At 39.0% G+C, this 6000-nt stretch overlaps 1 long non-coding RNA gene across 1 annotated transcript in view; it reads right to left on the bottom strand.

Moving 5' to 3' along the window:
* Nucleotides 1-2313: 2313 nt before the first annotated feature.
* LOC140700207 (uncharacterized) overlaps nucleotides 2314-6000 on the bottom strand; it is a 104230-nt gene continuing 100543 nt past the window's right edge. The window contains exon 3 of the long non-coding RNA XR_012078530.1: nucleotides 2314-2619. This is a non-coding gene — a long non-coding RNA (uncharacterized lncRNA). The remainder of the gene's footprint in view (nucleotides 2620-6000) is intronic.

The raw sequence follows: 6000 nt of genomic DNA, 5'->3' as shown, positions 1-6000 counted from the left end.
ACCAGATGAGAACAGAAGTGGGACTTAAGGGGTGTCAGGGCCAAGAAGCGAAAACGTCCTCAGTTGTAGGGCATGAGGTCAGAGGGACACCCTGGGGAGGCTTATTGGCTGGTTTTCCACGTCTCGTGGTAAAAGTGTGGGTTGCTCCAAGCCACTGAGCAGAGCTGCCCTCCCTAGGGAGCAGTAGTTACTTGCACATTAGTCCATGGGGTGACCCACTTTTTGTTGTTTTTTTTTCCCATTTTCCCAGCAGGAGTGAGCATAACAGTAGACTGACAACTTGAAACTCAGCCTAGCTGACTGGCATTATGGGAGTTGACCAGCCTATTTTGTAGAGGACGTCCAATTCTGAACTCAGATTTCCTTGCTTCCCACTGGGTCAGTTCAAGGTAGTGCCTTTGCCCTGCAGCCTCCCTTGGGTAAAAAAAAATTAATGAAGAAAAGGGGGAAAAAATTGGGTTTTGGAATCTAAGTATACCAGCAATTACGGGAGAGCCTGGTGACTGGGCTTACTTTAACCTCAAGACAACCTTAGGAGGGACATACTATTCCTTTTGCCTACAGATAAGAAAACTAAGGCACAGATTGGTTAAGCAATCTGCTCCAACATGCCAATAATTTTTTTTAAGCCTATGTGGCTCTAGAATCCAGATGTCTAAACACTATGCTGTGCTGTCTCTTAATGAGATGATACATGGAAAGTGCCTGCCCTGTAGGAAGAGTTCAATAAATAGTGCCTACTACTATCATTCTCCTTTTATATACAGACATTCATATTCCAGTTAAGATTATCAGTTAACTAAAAATTATTTTAAATACGGGTTTATCAAAGTATAATCCCTAGGAACTTCGACTAGGGTTAGGTGGTGTCTATGGTAGCCATTCTCCAAGATGGTCCCCAGTGACCCCTGCTTGCTGGTAGTCACGCCTCTGTATAGTCTTCTCCCACACTGTATCAGATTGATCTGAGTGCTCAATAGGCTATGGAGGGTGATAGAATGTCACTCCTGAGGTTAGGTTGTAAAAGACACTGTGGCTTTTGCCTTTCTCTCTCTTAGATCCCTCACTCTGGGATGGATTTAGCTGCCATGTTACGAGTAGCCCTATAGAGAGGCCTCCATGGCAGGGAATTGAGGTCTCCTCCAAGAGCCATGTGAATGTGCCATCTTGAAAGTGGATCCTCCCCCTGTCAAGCCTTCAGATGACAATAGCTTTGGCCAACATCAGGACTGCAACCTCATGAGAGACCCTGAGCCAGAACCACCCAGCTAAGCCACTCCGTTTCTTGATCCAGAAACTATGTGCTTATTGTTCAAAGGTACTGCCTTTGGGGTTACTATTACACACCAATACATAACAAATACATTATCTCTTCTAGAAACCTTCTACCAATCCCCAGTATTTTGTAACCCCTCCACCATAGTATCTGCTATACTCTGACATTCATGCTTTCATCTCAGTCCCGCCTTCTAGACAATGAGCTCAAGAACAAGCACTGATACTCTCCCTGATTTTTGGATTCCCAGGATCGAGAATAATGCTGCAATTGGAATGAATTTCAATAAGTGTCTGTCACTGGACTGTACTGTCTCTACTTACTATATGTCCATTTTCTTAAAAATATAGCCTATATTTCATATTTTTCATGAATTCTTTCTTGCTATCTAAATAATTAGGCCTGCTTTCATTCAACTAGTATTTGGTTATTAAAGTTCACATTAAATTTGTACTAAGATCTTAGACACATCTTTTTTATTTTTACAATAAAATTATATCAACTTTTGACAGAAAGGGTTAAATAGTATGTAAGTTAGCACCACTCCTATGCTTTCAAAGTGACTGCATCATCAGCCCAAATTTTTTCTTTTTGCCAAGTAAGATCAAATACCTGGAGATAAACGTAGCTCACCAAAAGTAGCTTTACCAAGTAATAGAAAAGGTAAAATAATTTCCTAGAAAATATCATCTGAGTTGGTTGCACAATGTCAGAGAGTTGAGATTAAACTGGAAGTTTTATTTTTTTGTTCACATTTAACTCATGGAATATGCCTTTATTGTTATTAAAGATATCAGTTCAATCTGTAGTTCATTCTGTACTCTGCTCCTTTGGGGACCAAATTTGCCATCTTTTTCCTAAAATGTAATATAAAACTTGAGTGACTAGTGACACTTTGTATTTGTAAAATAAAGAACACATTAAAGACATGAACTTCTTAAGTAAATGGAAAGCAGTTCCCATCAATCCATCCTTCATCATGAATATGACCAAGGGATTCACCACTTCCAGGAGGCTCTATCCTCAGGAGACAAAGGCCTACGTCTAATTTCAAAGTTGTTATCTATCCTCATTCCAAAATATGCTAAAACCCAGCAAAGGAATGGATGCTATTTCTGTCACTATGTCTCTAAATGCAACTGTTCTAAAGAGGAGTTTCTCAGTTCTGGGCGGCCTGAGGTTCATCTAAGTGCATTGACACAATACACATTCAAACATAGGGGGTGGGGAGTAGATCTTGGCATTGACATACAATGGTAACTCAACAATGATGAACTTGTAGAATCCAACACAAATAACATCCTCAGGTTATACCGCATTGAATTGTAGCCTGGAGGAAATACCTAAAATAAAACAGATGAACATTCATTGCATTCATTCAAGCAATAAATTCAAGAATTAAGAGTAAGGATAGATACCATCTACCCCATAAACACAGCTTGGAAACTGAGGACTGAAACTATGTAACCCTTCTCCACCCCCAAACACACACACACACACACACACAGACACACACACATCCTTACTTTCCACATTATATTAACAGAACTTACTACTCCATTGTCCTCCTTATCATTCCTTTACTAACCCAGGAGCCTCTTGCCCAGATAAATCACCCGACTGTTCATTACAAGAACTTCGCCAAAAGACCCTTCACCTCTTCAACAGGAAGCATGAAGAGTCAGTTAACACCCTAAAGATCCTCAAATACCTCACTTTAAAATCCTTTTCTTGCTTCTTCCAATCCTAAACTGTCAAATCATTAATCTTATCCAATCTAGCCCCTTCATTGAAAGAGCACCTTAAACCAAACTTTGAATTCTCAATAAAATCTGACCTTGCCCCTTCCCCTTGGAGACATTACCTGAGCTATGTCTGAGTGGTTATTAGCTTTGCCACAATAAACAATAAGCAGAGTTTTGTCTTGTCAACAGGTTGTATAGGTGATATTTGGAGAGCTAGTGCTTGACAAATGCTTAGCATGGGTCTAGCAATAAATTAAAACAGCTAGAGACTAACATATATCTCCTATTTCCCCCCAGGGAAAGTTTCACAGGTGGGCATTTCAATTTCTGCAGGATCTTTAGAACACTCCCTCACTCAATACACAAAAATAAATTCAAAATGGCTTAAAGACTTAAATAGACAAGACATAATAAATCTCCTAGAAGAAAACATAGGCAAAACATTCCCTGATATAAATCTTAGCAACGTTCTCCTAGGGCAGGCTACCCAGGCAATGGAAATAAGAGCAAAAATAAACAAATGGGACCTAATTAAACTCATAAGCTTTTGCACAGCAAAGGAAACCATAAGCAAAACAAAACAACAACCTACAGAATGAGAGAAAATATTTGCAAATGTTGTGACTGAAAAAGGCTTAATTTCCAGAATATATAAACAGGTCATACAACTTAATAATAACAACAATAAAACAAACAACCCAGTCCAAAAATGGGCAGAAGACCTAAACAAGCAATTCTCCAATGAAGACATACAAATGGCCAATAGGCACATGAAAAAATTCTCAATATCACTAATTATGAGAGAAATGCAAATCAAAACTACAATGAGGTATCACCTTATACCAGTCAGAACGGCCATCATTCAAAAGTCCATGAATGATAAATGCTAGAGAGGCTGTGGAGAAAAGGGTACCCTCCTACACTATTGGTGAGAATGTAGTTTGGTTGAGCCATTATGGAAAACAGTATGGAGATTCCTCAAAAAACTAAAAATAGACTTACCATATGATCCAGCAATCCCACTTCTGGGTATATATCCAGAAGGAACTCTAATGCAAAAAGGTACATGCACCCCAATGTTCATAGCAGCACTATATACAATAGCCAAGACATGGAAGTAACCTAAATGTCCACTGACAGATGACTGGATAAAGAAATTGTGATACATTTATACAATGGAATACTACTTTGCCATAAAAAAGAATAAAATAATGCCATTTGCAGCAACATGGATGGACCTAGAGATCGTCATTCTAAGTGAAGTAAGCCAAAAAGAAAAAGAAAAATACCATATGATATCACTCATACGTGGTATCTAAAAAAAAAAATAGGACACAATGAACTCATCTACAAAACAGAAATAAACTCTCAGACTTAGTAAACAATCTTATGGTTACTGGGGAAAGGGGGTGGGAGGGGATAAATTTGGGATTTTGAAATTTACAAATGTTAGCCACTATATATAAAAATAGACTTTTAAAATTTTTTTCTTTTGTATATAGCACAGGGAACTAATATCTTGTAATAACCTTTAATGGAAAAATATGAAAACAAATACATGTATGAATATGCATGACTGGGACATTGTGCTGTATACCAGAGATTGACACATTATAATTGACTATATTTCAATAAAAAAAATAAATAATAATAATAATAATAATAATAATAATAATAATAATAATAATAATAACAATAATAAATAAAGTAAATTTCTGCGGGATCCAGCATTTGCCACAGTACATTCTGTCAAATGTTAAGAGGTATTACTTGTTTCAAAGAAAAATGTTTCCATGGTCAAACAATCTGAGAACTGCTGAGTTAAGGATAAAATTGATTATTGCTTTATTGCAGGACTTCTCAGGGCCTTTACTATATACCACTAGATATCAAAAACATCCAGCAGGGAGTTTTTAACACACAGACTTTATAAAATATATTTGAATACTTTGTCCTAAAGCAGCTCACTAGATTCTTCCTGGAAACAGGGATGATGGACCCTTTTATCTAAACTTCGACCCTGCCCTTTATCCACAGGCCTCTACAAGAAAATAGAACTGGAAAATAAGATAAATGACTACAGCTGTAGTGCCTAGCAATCAGCTTAGCGGTAATTTAGGGGTTGCCTGGAGCTGTAAGCAGGGGAGGATGAAGGAAGTGGATCAGCCTGAGTCCTTAAATGGTGAGGTGGGTCTGAGCCACACTTAGGTGGTTCCATCCCTGAAATGGAATGCCGGCCATTCCGCATCCTGCGGGGCATTCCTCAAGCCTTTCCCAGACTCATGAACACCTAACACAGATGGGCTAAATATTTCAAGTTGCTGGTCTTTGCTCAAAGGAAGGCCCTACTGGTACAGACCCTTCAGAGGAGGTGGGATCTGGCGAGATCGCCGCTTAAAGGACAATCTTTCAGTTGGCAGTTACAACTCTGACTTCCCTGTTTTGGAGTTGAAGAGAGGAAACTAACATGTACCATGCATTTTCTCTGAGCATTTTCTTTGTGCCTGACAGGACATAAGGCACTTTATGTGCTGTATCTCATATAATTCACACAACTATAAAAAATCATACTAGCGAATTTTCACGTCATTTTTGCCACGGGCCAAGCAGTGCTGTGAATGTTTTATGTATCTACAATCACTCAGTGCTCACAGCAACTCTATGTGATTATCACCTCCACTTTATAGGTGAAGAAACTGGGGGATTCAGAGTCAAGGAGCTTGACTAAGTTCCCATAGGCAGTTAGTGGCTGGGCCAGATTTGAACACAGTCCATGTGTCTAACCACTCTACCATTTCCTGCCATTATTTGCCCTGTTAGATGAGAAAATCAAAGCTCAAATAAGTTCAGTGGCTCACTCAGAGGCACGCAAGAAGTGGAAGAACTGGGGCCAGAATCCATGTCTGCCTACTCCCAAGTCCTTGCTTTTCCTCCAGATGAACTATTCATAAGACATCGTCCCCAGACCAGCAGCATCAA

The sequence above is a fragment of the Vicugna pacos genome, chromosome 12 (assembly GCF_048564905.1).
Source record: "Vicugna pacos chromosome 12, VicPac4, whole genome shotgun sequence".
Lineage (NCBI taxonomy): Eukaryota > Metazoa > Chordata > Mammalia > Artiodactyla > Camelidae > Vicugna > Vicugna pacos.
The sequence above is the reverse complement of the archived record's forward strand: the minus strand, read 5'-3'. Positions and strand labels throughout refer to the sequence as shown.